This window comes from Polypterus senegalus, unplaced genomic scaffold (genome assembly GCF_016835505.1).
Source record: "Polypterus senegalus isolate Bchr_013 unplaced genomic scaffold, ASM1683550v1 scaffold_1560, whole genome shotgun sequence".
NCBI classification, from domain to species: Eukaryota; Metazoa; Chordata; class Cladistia; order Polypteriformes; family Polypteridae; genus Polypterus; species Polypterus senegalus.
In genome coordinates, this window is record NW_024385871.1 from 7,599 (window position 1) to 25,000 (window position 17,402).

The 17,402-nt window shown below is 36.5% G+C and overlaps 1 long non-coding RNA gene across 1 annotated transcript; it reads left to right on the top strand.

Moving 5' to 3' along the window:
* The first annotated feature begins 740 nt into the window (after positions 1-740).
* LOC120522479 lies at positions 741-12,102 on the top strand. Its single transcript, XR_005632395.1, has 3 exons — positions 741-1,007; positions 9,913-9,965; positions 11,985-12,102. It is a non-coding gene; the product is annotated as an uncharacterized LOC120522479 (long non-coding RNA).
* The last annotated feature ends 5,300 nt before the right edge of the window (positions 12,103-17,402 follow it).

The window sequence follows — 17,402 nt, forward strand, 5'->3', positions numbered from 1 at the left end:
AATTTATCATTTATCATTGCTATTCCAAAGAACGAAAATGTGGAAAGGCACTTTCGAACTGTTCATAAAAACTACGAAAATGGCGTCCTTCCAAAAAGCGATCTGAGAAAGAGAAAGGAGAGGGAACTAAAATCGCAGTTAATCGGACAGCCGTTATTTTTCACTCGGCTAAATTCAAAAGCTCCTTGACTGTATTATTCGGCTCTACTTATATATGCGAGTGAGCCTTTTCCCACATTACGATTATTAAATCCAAATACTGTAGTCACCATAAATGTATTGAATTGTCATTGTGCTATAAAGGTTATTCAGTTGTGCAATGTACAACATACATTTTATGTATAAAGTATACTTAGTATATATATATTTTTAATGTAGGTAGATCATTTCGACTTATCAATTTTAAAAGTAACTCGCCGAAAAAGTGTGGGCACCCCTGATCTAGGAAGTGCTGGACACACGTTAGGAAATTGACCATTCTTCGGTAATATTTGTAATTGCCAGTAAAACCAGCCACCATTATATCGTGGGGGGCACCAACATAAATCTGTGAGGATTCTGTAAAATCCACATCGCAGCTGCCAAAGACGACACCGTACCTATATTCGACTTTACACAGAGATAAAGGAAGCAGCCTATTTGTCAAATCTATACACTATTCACAACGAGAGTTGGGTTGTGACGTCACTTCCGTGTATGATCGCGTTAGTTTTGTTGGTGTGTAAGGCAGTCCCTGCGGTAATTGATCACGAGGGTGCCGGAGAACAGAATCAGGAAGGGAACAGCTCGTGTTGCGTTAAGGGGAGAGGCTTTTAAGCTACCGGAAACCCCTCCGAAAAATTTAAGGATCACTGATTTTGCTGTTGCACTACTACTGGATACAAGATATAAATGTGAGAAACCGTCAGTAAAAATGTTTGCCGAAGAAACTTTATATCTAAGAACTTCATTTTTCGTCCTGTTATCTGTTGGCTGCTGTTTATTTTCTGAAGCATCTGGTGTCTCACGTAAGTGAATAATGTTAATTTTGTTTAGAGCTTACTTTGCTGCTTTCCGTGACGCAGGCAACTTGTTTATTATGTTTTACTCTGCAGTTTTTTTTTATGAGAACAGTCCGTTTCAGATTCTAATATTCCATTGTTGCCATTTGAGTAGTTTTTATTTTGGTGTTTGTTTGGAAACATCAGATGAAGTTCACAAAGTCATTGTTCTTATCGTTTTCGTCCCACTTTGCTGTTGAAGATTATGTTGGGTTATGACTTTGACTAATTTGTGGTTGTGAAGTTTGTTATCAAAATATCTAATCTTATACGTAATATAAGACGATGCGTTTACCGTGGCTCATCGTTTCTGATCAAAACTGAATACGTGATGGATAAGATTTACGAATATGAATTGGACGAACTAATACAAATACCAGCGCTCAAGAGAGTTCACAATATAAATGCCATTTCTTTGGCATGTGTCTTGTATGATATTTAATTCGTAGTTTTCAAGAGAGCTAAATTCGGATCATTTATTTTACGCGGATCCCTCTTTAATTTTAAAATATGCAAGTTTCGTGACAGACTGAAATTAAATACATTTAACATTACTGTCGCTAAGCTACATTTAGTTGTACTCGTTCTCCCCCACATTTATTAGTGACTATGTGATGTAAGCCATAGCGTATAAAAAAATACCCTTTATGTCATTTTCTCTAACGTGATATTTTTACATTTGGTTACAATATATAATTCAGTGTAATCCCCGTTATAGTATTACATGCTGGACAAATGCCTTAGAAGAAAACAAGTCGCTAAAAAATGCTTACAATCAAAACGATTTCTGAACATATCGGGTTATTTAGGAACTGTTAAAATCCCTTTTTTATATGTCATTTTAGTTCTCTGCCTACAGCCCTTTTAATGCATTAGTATATTTTTTTGTTTTCATTGTAAGAAAAAAAAATTAGGAATGTAATGTTTGTGTGTCATTTAATTTCTTTGCAACACTGTTAATTTGTCAAAAATTTTAGCACAGATTGTTCAGGGGTTATTCACTTGAGATAAGGTTTTTATATGTTATTTACTCTTATGGCCATTTCCCATCTTTAGCTGTCTGTTAATTTTCTTAATCAATTATTATCCATTCAGGGATTGTGGCAGTATTGGGTGTAATTCAGAAATCATTCCTGGATGGGTCAGGAGTCTGTCTTGGACAAACAAATACACACAACCTCGTTTTTTCATCTGGGCCAATTTTGAGTTGTCTGACAGGATGACACAGTGGTATAGTAGCTACACTGTTGAACTTTATTTAAGGAATTTCCCACTTCAGTCTCATTACTGGTCACTTAATCTTAAAGTGCATAGATTATATATAATATCTATACACTTGTGAAGTTTTTAGGAATACAGTACCGTAGATAGGCATCTTCAAAGATAAACGTGTTTAGTGACTGTTTTTGATGTTACCCACAGTGATCTGCTGATTGAAACATCTTTTATTATCAATTGTTAGCTTGTTGTCAACAAGGTGTAACAATGTGTTGGAATTTACATGCTAGACATACTGACAGTTTTTTTTTTTTTTTCACCAAACTTCTTAAACAATTACACTGACCCTTGCTGGAAACATGGAATCCACCGTGTTTTAAATTTCACCTAAGGTGTTTTCTTTGTGAAGTTTTCACATTTTCCCCATGTCTTCATATGTCTTCCTCTTTAATGACAAAACATGTATTTCAAGTGACTTGATGATTCAGAATATGCCAGTTTCTATGTGCACTGAGAAAAATAAGCTTTCAGTTTTTCTTAACAATCACTTACAATACATACAGTATGTGGATTGCATAGCAATTGTCACCTTTTCTTTAACAGTTGAAATTGTGTTGCTGTAATGTGGTTTTGTGCATCTTTGCAGTCACAAGATACAAAGTACACTTAAAATGCTGTTGTGTGAAAAAAGCATGTGCCGTTTATATGCTGTTTAGATTAGATTGGATTAGATAGATACTTTATTAATCCCAAGGGGAAATTCACATAATGAGCATACTGATACAAGAAAAAAATTAATGAGTAATAAAAATGCAGGTAAAAACAGACAATAACTTTGAATAATGTTAACATTTACCCCCCTGGGTGGAATTGAAGAGTCACATAGTGTGGGGGAGGAACGATCTCCTCAGTCTGTCAGTGGAGCAGGACAGTGACCGCAGTCTGTCGCTGAAGCTGCTCCTGTGCTTGGAGATGATCCTGTTCAGTGGATGCATTGGATTCTCCATGATTGACAGGAGCTTGCTCAGTGCCCGTTGCTCTGCCACAGATGTTAAACTGTCCAGCTTCATTCCTATAATAGAGCCTGCCTTTCTGCTTCCCGCAGGTACTTGCATCTCTGCCCACTGTAACTGTGCTAAACCCGGGTAGCTCCATGTTAGCATCTGGGATGTTAGTTGTTAGCCACGTTTCACTAAAACACAACACACTGCATTCTCTGTAGGTCCTGACATTTTTCACCAGTGCGACCAGTTCATCGATCTTATTTGGTAGTTAGTTCACTTTTTCCAGAATCACAGAAGGCACCGAAGGTTTGTAGCGCCACTTTCTCGCTAGACGCTTAGCTTTTATCTTAGCGCCGGCTCTGCTGCCACTATACTGCCCTCTGACCTTGTCAGGTAAATAGGGAACCACACCGGCGCGGGCATTTGTTCTCAGTGCGTGAAGTTGACTACTCGGTGTGTAAAAATCCATCTCCAGGTAGTAAAAAGTGTCCAGGGAATGAGTCCACATAAAAGAAAGTGGTAGGAGTTAACAGTGAAATAAAGAAAAATAGAGAAAAAAGGTAGAAAGATAAAGATAAAGACTTTAAAGATAAATTCATACACAGAGCTGCTGGAAAGGCTGCCACTCGCGTCGGTGCCTGAGTCACAATAAATAATATGATATATAGTACCCGGCAAGTAATACAAAGAGTACATGCCATAATTGGGGATCATCTTGTGTACCCTGGATGTTAGCGCCTGAGGCAGATGTGTGTATATGTGTGTGTGTATATATATATATATATATATATATATATATATATATATATATATAACACCAAGACATGCTTTTATTGACCTCTGTTAAGCTGTGCTTGATGCTGTTGTGCTGTATGTTGCCTATCACACAAGCTTGTGACCCTCAGAAACTTGTCTTCTGATTGGGTTGTGACTTTGGGTCTGCCAGATCTCTTCTATTTAGAGTTTCTTCCAGTTTCCAATTGCTTGTCTTGTGAGCCCAGCACTGCCAGGGATGACTCAGACACTCTTGTCTTTGAGCAGGTTTGAGAATGATGTTAAAACTGTAGAATTATATATTTATATTGTCCATTTTGCATGGGATTAATCCAATGTTATTACATATTTGTGTTAACAAGGATGAATATTGTTGCCAAATCAAGACTACAGCCACATAGAATTTAATTCCAGTGGCAGCCTACATTTCAAAAGTGACACGTCTGTTATAATGAATACTTAAGTTGTATCTAAATAGTAACCAGATGTTTAATGGTATAGAATAATTATATAAATGGTGTTTGTATATAAAAAGTTTCACTCCTTAAACATATTTGTCTATGCATAAATTAACGTGTATGTCTTGCAAAATGTTTTCTTTGTACAGTTTTACAGAAGTAGACAAAAAAAGTGTGCAGTATAGTCAGCCATGCAGTGCCGATTTATATATAAAAAAAAAAAACAGCATTCTCCCCTTTTGAAAGTTTTCACATTTTGATCCACCATGGATTTGTTTTCATTTTTTTTTTCTTTCATTGATCAACAGAAAAAGAGTCATTAATATAAAGTATGAAAATGGAATTCTACAACATGGTTTAATCTAATCACAAATATGAAAAATATGAAACACAAAATAATTGATTTGTATAAGTAGTCACTCCTGACAAGTCAGTATTAATGAGGTGCAGTTTTGGCAGCCATGAAAGGCATGTGTCTGCATGCTATCAGCTTTGCACGTGTGGACACTGCATTTATTTTTTTATTCTGGGCACAGAATAGTTTCTTTTGATGTCTGAGAGTATGGCCAAATGACAGGTCCACTTTTTAAGGAAATGCTGGTGCTTAGTATTACTTGTGAGTATCTTATAGGGTTATAGGGTCATTATTGTCAAATGTACAGAGTACAGTACAATTCTTACTTGCATTTGCTAAATATTATGCAACACATACTTACAATTTTGGTAGGAGATACACTGCAAAAACAAAATGTGAATATAATGTTTTTTCCCTTACTTTCCCAGATAGCATTATTACACAGTAAAGTCAGTTTTCAGAAGGTTTACTGATCTGGCTTAATAAAAAGGAGGCAAGTAGTAACGTGTTAATTTCTACTTTCACTAATCTTAAAGTGCACACTAAGGTGTTCCTTTAACATTGCTATTCCTGCTTTATAGTTTTTTCTGTTACAGTCTTTATTTTTTGGCAGTTCTTTCATTTTGCTTCCCTTCAGCAACGCATTCCGTTCAAAACTTTAAATATAACCAAGAGAATGTAACAACTTAAGTGTTATATGACTGTGAATCTAGCCAGCACCAAAAGATGAAACTGGTTTAATTTTTTTTTTTGTTCATTTATCTGACTGTATTGTTTGAATCATTTCAAATTAAAAAAATGGTCTACCTAGTAGAACAAATCATTTCTGTGCAGTGTGCCAAAAGAGTCTAGTGCCACACCTTGTACATCTTATAATTAGAAATTCAGTTAAAATTGTTTGGCTGCTTTATAAAATTATAAATTGACATACATATGTAGTTTTAGTAAACAGTATGTTACAGAATTTCTAAATGAATAAGCTTCAGGTAGTTTTTGTCAGTTTCTCTAAGAAAAGGAAAGCTCAAGTTCAGTCTTTATAAAGAAAGAATTGAGAGTGAGAAGTAAAGATAGAGAGAGAGAGGGTATTATAAAGGAATCACAACCTAGCAAGATTAAGGAAGAAAAAAGAAACTTGGTCTCTTTCGCCACTTGAAGCAAACTCCCCTCTATAGAACAAAACACATTTAACAGACAATAAGTAGCCATTCAGTTAGTTAGTAACTATCTTGTCCCATTATTTCATGTATGTACTGTTTTTAATTCCATAGCCTAGAATCTCTTCACTTCATTATCATGACTAAATAGCATATCCAGATTCAAACAATAGTTTATTTGAACTGATGATTCCTAGCTCCTTCATAAATGTATTTCAAATTAATTTCCACTGGTTTCCTTACCACGTTATTGTATATTTAGTAACCAAGAGAATTCTGCAACTGTAATTCATCATAGGCTTTAAGTCCTGCGTGGTTATGTCAGACACATTTCTTGTAGAGATAAAGAAACAATATTGACTCTCGGCCAGTTATAAGGTTGTGTTGTCACAATGTTAATTACAAACACAGAATCAAAATTCAATGCGATATTGATGAAAAGGTAAAACTGAAAAGGAATTGAATATATGGACATAAGTGATATGACAGAAGTGAGCCGCGCGAAATGCAGATCATGCAGCACGGCAGCATCCAGCAGCTGATCGAGCAAAGAGGAGGTTAAATAAAAAACAAACTTTTTCCCGTTGTATCATCGTTTAAGAGGGGGTTTTGGAGGAGAGATTGCATCTCCTTGGGGTGTATTTAGCCTCCCTCTTCACAACGCAAGTGGCAGAGATGTGAAGTGGTTGACGCATACCGCGTGGGAGGGGGATTGGGCGAGTGAAGCCCCTTAGTAACCATAATGTTTTCCCTAGTAAATTCAAAACAGTTAGGTATGATATGTATTCATTTATACAATAAAATCATCTTTTTAATCTCAGTGGTCCTCACGTTTCTTCTTATTGTAATATCATGCCATAATCAAAATAAATTCCTGAAAATCTCCATTGGAGAAAAACCATGTCTATTAGTCTGAAAAGGATTATGAACACATTTGCAAAGGCCAGGTGTTACACTGAACTACAGCCACGAAGATATTGTCTAAAAATATGGAGCAATTTGGGATGATATTCATCTTAAATTTAAGTCACAAAAAACTTAAAAGAATCTTAAGGTCTCTCTTACTACTGATTGCTAGTAAGAATATAAGTGCTCAATTTTTGCTGCTGGACAAAACTTGCCAATGTTTTTTTTTGAAGCAAATATATTATGTTCACCAGTGACCTTGTTCACCAAATGTTCTCATGGACCTTTGCTGTGCAGGCAGCTTAGACAAACATTTATTTTCCAAGTGTTTCTTGATGCTTTGCAAGGCCAATGTGACTTCACAGAGCCATATGCAAAACTTTCATGCATGCTTACTGTAAGATCACTATCCAGTATGCTTCAGGCATATGTGATATCATGACCCTATCCAGTAAGATTTTCACCTGTATACCATTTATTTATTTATTTATTTATTTATTTATTTATTTATTTATATAAAATGATTACTGCCACCAGTTACATAAGACTGATCCTTATCAGTTGGCTGTACAGCAGCAGTCCTCACGAGTCAAAACAATCCTTAAAGGAGCCACCCCCTCTCACTCCTTGAGTTAAGGTAATTCTGTCTCTTGATGGAATGAAAAAAGTGTAAAGTATCTGCACAGATAGATTGGAACCCAGCAACACTACGGCTGCAAGTTCAAATAAAGGAACAGATCTGTCCCCAGCTGCAGCTTTAGGGCCCAGACAATGGGCTGCAAGATTGGCGCTTACTAAGTGTGATGAAGACACTCATTGCTATTTTATGGCTATTTGTTGAATTTTGTTTGTGGGTATCCTTTCGTCTGCATCTTATGTTATTTGAGGTAAGGTGGCACACTGGTTAGCACTGCTGTCTTGCAGCTCAGATAAATGTTTTGCCCACAATAATCAGCCCAGCATAGTTGGAAGACACTTCCCTAATACTGTGGAACTTTTGAACCTTTTTTGCACCATTATAATCCACTGAAAACTAGTTCAGTTTCTCATTACAAATTGACTTCAATGCATATCGCAGAGTTCAGCGATTTTGCTGAACCCGTGATGAAGGAAACTGCACAGTTTTCACTCATCTCTTCAGGTCTGCTTAGAAAGACCTGGATGATTCAGGAATACTGTTACTTGAACAATAAGTTAAAAGAAAAGCTTTTTGATCATTATTGCCCCATTAGATGTGGATAAGAAGTGACATTGTATTCCCCCACAAGAATACCAGTTGTCAAATTTGAAGATGGTAAGATGGTATTATTATGGTTTGATGATGATTTATATAGCCGGAAAGCCTGGAGGGTTTGTCTTCATTTGATGTGTGGTGAATTTGCATTTGTATCAGGTGATACTGGGAGAATCTCTATCCATTCATCCACTCAGTAAGCTGAAATACAGATGCATCATGTGTAAGACAGTGATCTTAAATAAACAAGCAATTCTGCATTGTAAGAAATGTAGAAATAAGAAATTTAGACCTTTAGGATGAATTAAAGTTCAGACTTAAGTTTCACAGATATATTGTGGCTAGATCTGAAGTGAGCCATTCATTCTAAGATTCTACAATGCGGATAAAAATTCTGTATGAAACAGTAACTCTGAATACTTGTATATTGCCTTGATAAACCACAAAAACAAATTGTTTGCAGTTCCACATCTCAAGAGTTCAAGGGTCTAATTACTTTTCAAACAGGGCATTAGATACTGGGTATCTCTTAACTGTTTAGCGAAATAAACAGTTTTTTTTTCTGTTATTTGATAAGAAAAATAGCCAAAATGTTTTAACACCACTAGTATTAATTATCCTTTTACAGGCATGTAACACTTTTCAGTTGTCAACATGAAACTGCATTTTTTGCCCAGTGTTAAGAGATTGTCTAGATCTTTTTTTTTTTGCACCTACTGCAGATTTTGTGCATTTTCTTTCCGCGATAGAATAATTTTTTTAATGCTGTATAAAAGTACATATTCTTATAGCTTTTGTTTTTACTAATCCACAGGTACGACAAGCTGTTCCTTTTTTGCCAGTATTCCTGTGTTGTAGCTTTGCTGTTGTAATCTTTATGGCAATCTTTCCATCTTTGCCCTTATGAAACACGTTCCATTTGAAATTATAAATACCTATAAAGGAGTATAGCACAAAGAAGAAACAAATTGAAAACATTTCAACCATTTACAGAAAAGGAAAAGTCAAAATTCAATGATTTTAAAAAGCATGCATGTCCTTTATAAATATAGAGCCGACTTTTCTCTTGTGCGGTGTATTTTCTTACAAGCTCAGCCAATTTGTTGATGGACTTTACCTGCGTAGGAAATGAATGAAGCCCTTGACCTTGCTTGTAAAGAATTTCCCAAATGTCACTTAGGGCAAAATTTGGCCCTGAACAGTAATCAGCATGCATGGCATAAATCTAACAATGCACCTCAGCCAAGTAACATCCCCATTTTAAAATGTGGTGGTTGCAGAATCAAAATGCTTTTCAGCAGCTGGGTAGGCACTCTGGCCAGCAGTAAAGGGAATATGAATGGTACATAGTACGGACAGATCTTGGAAGAAAACCTGCTCCCCTGTGCTTGAAACCTTAAACTTGGAAGGGCATATGTCTTTTAACCAGACAGTGACTCTTAGTCATAATACTAGAGCAAATAATGGAATGGCTTAAAATTAAGAAGACTGATGTCTTTGATTGGCCAAGTCAGAGTCCTGACCTTAACTCTAATAAATATCTGTTGCCACGGCTAAAAATTGCATCCAACTTCTTTGTCACATTGTCTTGTGGAAAAGACTGATTTATAAAATTTTCAGTCAAATTAATTAAAATCCTAGGTTGTGACCATCTTTGTGTGGGGAAAAGGGTTAGGGAATTTCCATTAGAAATTTGGTGTATTCTGAAGTGTTGAAGAAAATGTTGAACTATGGCAATACAGTGATTATTTTCTTTTTTTTTTCACTAGCATGTACAGTTCATACTGGGAGTTCCTGTGAAGAATGTTTGACAAATGTATCGGTAAGAATGCTAAAAACAACAATATTTGGGGAAGGTTTCTCTGAATATGCCTTACGCATGAAATTTACTGACCTCTTTGATAGGATGGAAATGAAATCTACACACTATGATGGTGTTTGTTTTGGAAATATTAATAGTGGTTGTACAGTCAGACACTAATTGAAGAATACTTGGCCATTTGTTTATGACCACAAGTTACAATATGTCCACTAAATGCAGCTTTGAAGTACAAACAGAATGTTTGATAAACACTCCTATTATTTTTGCCAAATATAATCTTGAATTATTAAATTTCTTTACCTAGCTGATTGATGAACTTATTATTTTTTAGGCTATTCTTACAGTACATATTTACTTAAATATACTAGAGCAGGGGTTGCCTTTTTATTATTTTTAAAAAAAGATATAAAGCTATGTCCCCCCAAAATGTTGTACCATATCACAAGTCCCTGCAGTAATATAAATCCAACGTTGCGGAGCTGGGCGTTCTCTTGGATCCTGGTAAAAGCTATCCCAAAGTATGATTTTTTGGTCAGTAATAGACCAGATCTGTCATTCAAAGAAAATGCTTAAGGATAGCAGACTATTGACAAATATGTGATGAAATATTGTGTGATAGCTCTAGGCCTGGTTAGTAAAACCTTCAACTAAAAGTGATATTTCTTGAATCTCTGCCATATTGCATTTTGGAACTTTAACAAGGGATTATTGACAGTTTTTTGTTTTGGTCTTTATTCCCCCCCAAAAATGTACTGTATATGCTAAATGTTTTTTTTTTTTTAATGTAAAAGCAATACTGAGATTTGATGCAAAGTAACAAAATGTCTTTGAATACTTTACATTTACAAAACTGAAACATTTACATTTGAATCCAGATTTAAAAAAAAGGAGAAAAGTAACTCACAAATTACATAGAATATATGGTCAACAGAGAGGAAAGTAACCCACAGATGGTTCCAAGTCATGTAAAGGCTGAATTTCCTTCGTGGCAGGCCAAATCTACAACTAAGTTTAACCTTTTTAAGTAAAGATGATGATTACTGAACAATAGTGACATAAAGCTTTATGCTGTTGATTAATATTACAGTATATTAATAACATTAAGATGAAATGTTAGGTAGATGCCTTCTACTATTAATTAATTGATTGGTAATATTAATTTTTCTTCCTCATTGTATATTCTGTTCTAGTTTTCCATTTTCTAAAATACAGTAAACAGCTTTACCAAATCTAAAAATATTGGTGCACTGGTCCTGTGAAAGAGAGAGAAGAGATGCCGTGCAGACTGCTTGCATTGGGGTGGTGAAGACACCTCTTTACCTTGCAATATTTTGCTAAAATTCATCAGCCTTGTGGAGTCATTCCTGGGCAGTCACTATCCTGTCATTGATTGGCTTAAATAGGAGATGGAGTTGTGATCACTGACTTCATAAGTATAAGTTTACACGGGCTGTGGGCACGGAGTAGAAGAGTATAGATGGATTAACAGGATAAGAGTAGAAACTTGCTGCAGGCACACTGTGAGACACGTCAGTGGCACTAAACTACAGCCTATCTTAAAGATTAAGCTCCACCTCTGTCATCCAACTACTAACCAAGTTTGAGCCTCCTTAGTTTCCGGGATGAGATGGCTTTAGTCTGTTTGCCTGTTATGGCCACAAGCATTAGATTGCTGTACTGTATAACTAATAGTCCTTGTTAAGACCAACTACCCTGCTGTCTGCCTGAGAACTGGTGCACTAATCTACAACAAAATTGATACAGGAATACTTTTATGCACTAATTGTAAAACATTTTCAGTTATGTTTATTTAAAAAAAAATGTGAGGCAATTTAAAGTCAGTCTTCAAAATTGAAATGAATTTTTTTTTTTTTTTTAGAGCATCAACTTTGCCAAAAGCAAAACTTAGCCTAAATGCTGTGCATTGATTAAATTAAACAACTGAAGGAGTAAATGAAATAATAATGTGTAATCTGTTATATTACATTTTTTGTTTCCTCTTTCAAATGTTATTTACAGTGCCTGTGGTGTTACAGCAACAACACATGTCTGGATTATCCCGTGAGGACTCTAATTCCCTCCACTAGTATTTGCCCTCTGTCTAAAGCTCGATGGGGTGTTTGTTGGGGTGAGTATTTTCAGGAAGAAAAGTGTGTCTTTTTTCTTTTCAGAAAGTGATGTTTCAGCTTTTGCTAATGGGAAAGTTGAAGAAATAGTAGCTGAATGTTTGGATGTACATATTTATGAACAGTCTGACACAGGAAATGAAACAAATGTTGATACAGTTCAGTTATTACAGGACTACATGATGATTGCCTGGATTGCAGCAACTACAGGGGTTAACACTGCTCTCAGTGCTCGGTAAGGTCCTTGCTAAGGTCTTCCTCAATAGGATCCATGATCACTTGGTCACCTACCAGCGACTGGAAGTCTGGTTTTACGCCTAAGAAGTCTACCATCGACTGCATCCTGGCACTGAGGGTTCTCATGGAGCGCAAACATGGATAACGGCAGATTTTCTTTGCAGCCTTTGCTGATTTTCGTAAAGCATTTGACTCAGTTGATCGAGCTGCCCTGTGGGACATCCTGAGGGTTCGTGAGATCCCCTCATGTTTGCTGGATATCTTAACTGACCTGTACACTGGTACTGTGAGTGCTGTGCAGAGTGGAGGCAGAACCTCTGTGTTTTTCCCAGTTGATTCTGGGGTTCATCAGGGGTGTGTTCTTGCTCCTACTCTGTTCAGTGCTTGTATGAATTGGGTGTTGGGCAAGGTCGTGGGTTCAGCAGCTGTGGGGCATTTGTTGGTGAAGAAAGATTCACGGATCTTGACTTTGCTGACGATGCTGTGATCTTCGCGGAGTCAATGGAGGCTCTGATCGGGGAGCTCGAGAGACTAAGTGAGGAGTCTGAGTGTCTGGGCTTGCGAGTGTCCTGGATAAAAACCAAGATCCATGCCTTTAATGATCTCTTGGGCACAACCATTAGCAGTGTGTCTGTTTGCAGAGAGAGTGTCGACCTTGTCGAGGGGTTTACTTACCTTGGCAGTGACATTCATGTCTCTGGTGACTCTTCTTATGAAGTCGGTAGGCGGATTGGGAGAGCATGGGGGGTCATGAGGTCGCTGGAAAGGGGTGTGTGGCGTTCCCGATATCTATGCAAAAGGACGAAGGTCCAAGTCTTTAGACTCCTGGGGCCTCATGCATAACACTGTGCGTAGAATTCACACTATAACATGACATAAGCACAAAAGAGGAAATGTACTTGCGCACAGAAATATCCAGATGCATAAATCTGTGCGTTTGCCAACTTCCACGTTCTTCTGCTACATAAATCCCGGTCAGAGTGGAAATTAACGCACGTGCACTCGCCTGCTGCCCCACGCCTTCTCTCAGAATTACGCTTCTTTGAATATGCAAATCAATATAAATGGCCCACAAGCTCAGTGTTCTGTGAAAAGGCAATGGAATAAGTACGAGGAAAAATAGAAGAATTTCAGTGAATACCAAATGGAGGCAAAGAAAAACGTGGTACACACAAAACAATGGTATAAACAACAAAAGGAAGTTGATCGAGTGACATAACTTGTTGTAGAAACTCGAAAGCTCAAGTTCACAAAGTCGCACAGTGCCCGAAATAAAAAAAGAAGTTGTCACGTATTAAAGTTGCTGTGAAAAGGCGAATCGTAGCCCACCATCTGAGTGTCATATCAAAGCTTTTTAGGGTAAAAAGAAAAAAAAAGGCACACAGTGTGAAAAAAGCATGAAATGTCAACTTTAATCTCGAAATTTCCACTTTAATCAAGTAGTTTATTTTGTTATTAAAGTAGAACATCATAAACTTCATCTTAAAATCGTTTAATTTACTAGTTTCTCAAATCCCATCGTAACTAAAGTAGCACATTAAATGCTTTGTTTTGTATTTGATCTTCTATGTGCGTGAATCACTACTTGCTTCCATTCTTTCTCTTCCTCCGACAGGACACAGAATCCATTACATTTGTGATATTACAGCTCTCTGAATAAGTAAAATACTGAGATGTATACATGACACAATTTTCATGATGATAGGAGTTAAAGCATGTTATTAAACAAGGGAACACGGTGGCACAGTGATTGTTCATGTCTTAAGCAAGATGCTTGCTGCGCCGTGTGCGACCTTCGATGAAATGCTTTATTGCAGCAGTACTGTCTCTTTCAAACGTATTAACCTCCAATTCCTGTCCTTACTTTTCTTTCTCTAAATACCCAATCGCCACAAAATCAGCTCTGTAATATACGTTAAGCCATCTGTAAGCTTAGAACGCCGATTCTTCAAAACTTTTAAGGAACATTGAAATATCTTCGTAATGTTTAATTATTCTATCCATCTATCCTTCCAGTGTCGCACCAGCCACAGCAAGAATACAGCGCGAGGCAGGAACAAACTGTGAATGAAGCTGAAATTACTTGCTAGTGCTGCGGCACCATGTAGTTAAAGTTTTATCTGTATAATATAATAAATAAATTTTGCTGCATTTCATCTTAAAAATGATATTGTCATATGTAAATATGCACTTTATAAAGTGGCTCAGGTTGTGCAAAATTATAACTGTATCATAAGTACAATTACATCACTGTAAACTTGCAAATACAAACAGTTCTACAAGGAGCACTTGATGGACTGATTGAGTGCGTGTATAGTTCTTGGGATGAAACTGTTTGTGAACCGCAAGGTCCAAACAGGAAAGGCCTTGAAGTGTTTGTTGGAAGCGACCAGTTCAAATAGCGAATGGCTGAGGCAGCGTGTGCTTGATGCTGTGTACCAATAATTCTCTTTCTGATCAGCTGCTGTACTCCTGTGATTTACACTCTGATACAGTGATATAAATACTCTGAGTGGTGCAGTGAGAATAATATGGAAAAAGATGATCAACTGTGGCAACCCCTAACTGGAGCAGCTGAAAGAAGAAGGTGCAGTGAGAGTAACAACGCTAAAGCAGCTATTGTATTTAGAATAGTTTGACCATTCTGTGGACCGTTATATTGTTACAGGTTAATTACAATCAGATGCATTAAACTAATAAACAATATGTGGTTAATTTCAATGTATTTATAAAGCTGCATCAGGTTGATAAACAACACAGGAACAGTAGCACTGCTTTGACGCTGGGTGCTGCCAGTCTGCAAAACCGAGCAGAGAACTTGCATACGAAAGGGGATGAGCAACCGTGGAAATGTGCGTGGCTTTACACCAAGTTTAGCTGAAGTGTGGTGAGGGCAATGGATTTCAGGATCAGTCAAGTTAAAGGCAGTGGACTATGCTGAATAAGAATTTCTGTCTTTGTATTATTTACTTAGGTAACAATTCTTACCCAAGCAGCATTCAAAAATAATAACACAATACAAACGGTTGCAAAGCTAAGCTTAATACCAAATGCAAATAAATTCCTTGTGCACCAAGAGGTCTCTATTTCTCTGTCTTTGATGGTTATGGGTGGTCATTCTACATAATGGTCGGATTTGACCTTATTAAAGCCAATGCCAAAGATTTACAGAGTTTTTTGAAAATTGGATTCAAATTCCTCATTTTACATTCAGGCATACACACATACGTGTACACATTCATTCTGAAATGCACTTAATCCATTTCAAGATCAAAGGAGGCCTGACTGTTTACCAACAACACCTGGTACAACTCAGAAAACACTGAACAGGGTGCTAGTAAATGTACTAGGTGAACACAAACACTCACTCACACTTGGGCCACTTTAGAGTCACCAGTTTACCTAACCATCATGTCTCTGGGTATATAGAAGGACATCCGTTTCAGACAGTCATCTAGTCTTTACACAGGCAGTGACTACGTGTAATATTCAAACTGAGGATGTCAGATCCATAAGACGGTAGTTCTAGCAAATGCCATTTTGCTGCCCTGTTTACATGAACACATTATTGTAAGGGAAAGCGGGAGGATTTAGGGAATAGCAAGATAGTATATAAAGCACTTAATTGCTATGCCGAGTCTTGCCTGTAGCTGAACTTTGTGGTAGCTGTAGTATCCCAACCTAGTACTATGCAGCATCAGTATTCTGATGAAAGAGTTAATGGTCCTGCAGAGGCTTCTGCAGTATTTGTGGGTGTGTCTGCAGAAACAGGGATATTATGAAAGTCCTTCTGGTAGGGTACAGTGTTCCACGAAGTCCCCCTGAGAGTTCCTTAAGAGGGCCCCCATGTCTTTACTCGGACAAGCTTTAGCTATGGATGAGGAGCAGAGTCAAATGTTAGCCTGGCAAGGAATAGTAGCAGGCAGCAGGAGTTTTAAGAAAAACAGTGGTTGAAAAGTAGAAAGGAGCACTTAAATTGGTTAGTCCAAATGTGTCTCGGAAGACATTTCCTTTTGTTGTTGTGTTTTCCTGTGTATTATTGATTCTTCTTTCTTTCAGTCTTGTGTTGTTGGTTTTGTACAGTGAAATAACTTTAAGTGGGCTTTTTTTTGTAGAGAGAAACTTCTACAAAACATTCCTCTTTGTTACACTATGTAATTATCTTTCTTTTTATCCGTAAAATTAACAGTTTATTTTGTGTAAATACAACCTACTCGAACTATTCATTGTTTTTCTATAATTGTATAAGTAGATTCATTTTAAAGAAATGGAAACAGACATATATGACAATGTGCCTGTAAAAGGTATATCCTGTTCTAATTCTTTTGCATCAATGTGTGTGTTGCCAAACAGATGGATTTTAAAAATATACATCTGTCTTGTAAGATATTAGAAATCAAAAATCATATGTAATTCAGGAAAACATTTAAATTCTTTAGTTTCAGATGTAATATCAATATCTACTTGGGCTCTTCTTACTAATCATGCCTATAATTTTAAGAAAATGTGTGCAACTTTGGTTACAAAAAGGTGATCGAATCAGCCAAGTTATTTTATTCATACACAGTATGTGTGTGTGTGTATGTATGTATATGTATGTATGTATGTATATATATATCTATATATCTTTCTTTCACATGTAAAAAATGAGTATTTTACATTATTCCAGTTCAGGTTTCACTGCTAAGTCTTCAACTTTGTGTGTTGTTTTTATTGTATAATGATAGAGTTAAGTAATGCATAACAAATGTGCTGTCCTATACTGACTGCAATTTTGTTAATTCATATGTTTGCACATACAGTTCAAACACACTGACTGTAGAAATGCATGTAGTCAATGAATGTTGAATGTATTAGTTTTATATGAGCGATGCATGTGTTGTTTTCTATATTTTGATAAATGATTGTCTTAAATAGTGCCCATTACAAACCTACCCAGCATTCAAACTTAATTTTTTTATTAGCATTTATAAGAAACATGTTTTGAGCTAGAATAGCTTATATTTATCAGAAAATGCTAAAGACATTTTATTCACCTTCAAATATAGTGGTCATCTGATTCTGTAAAGTTTAA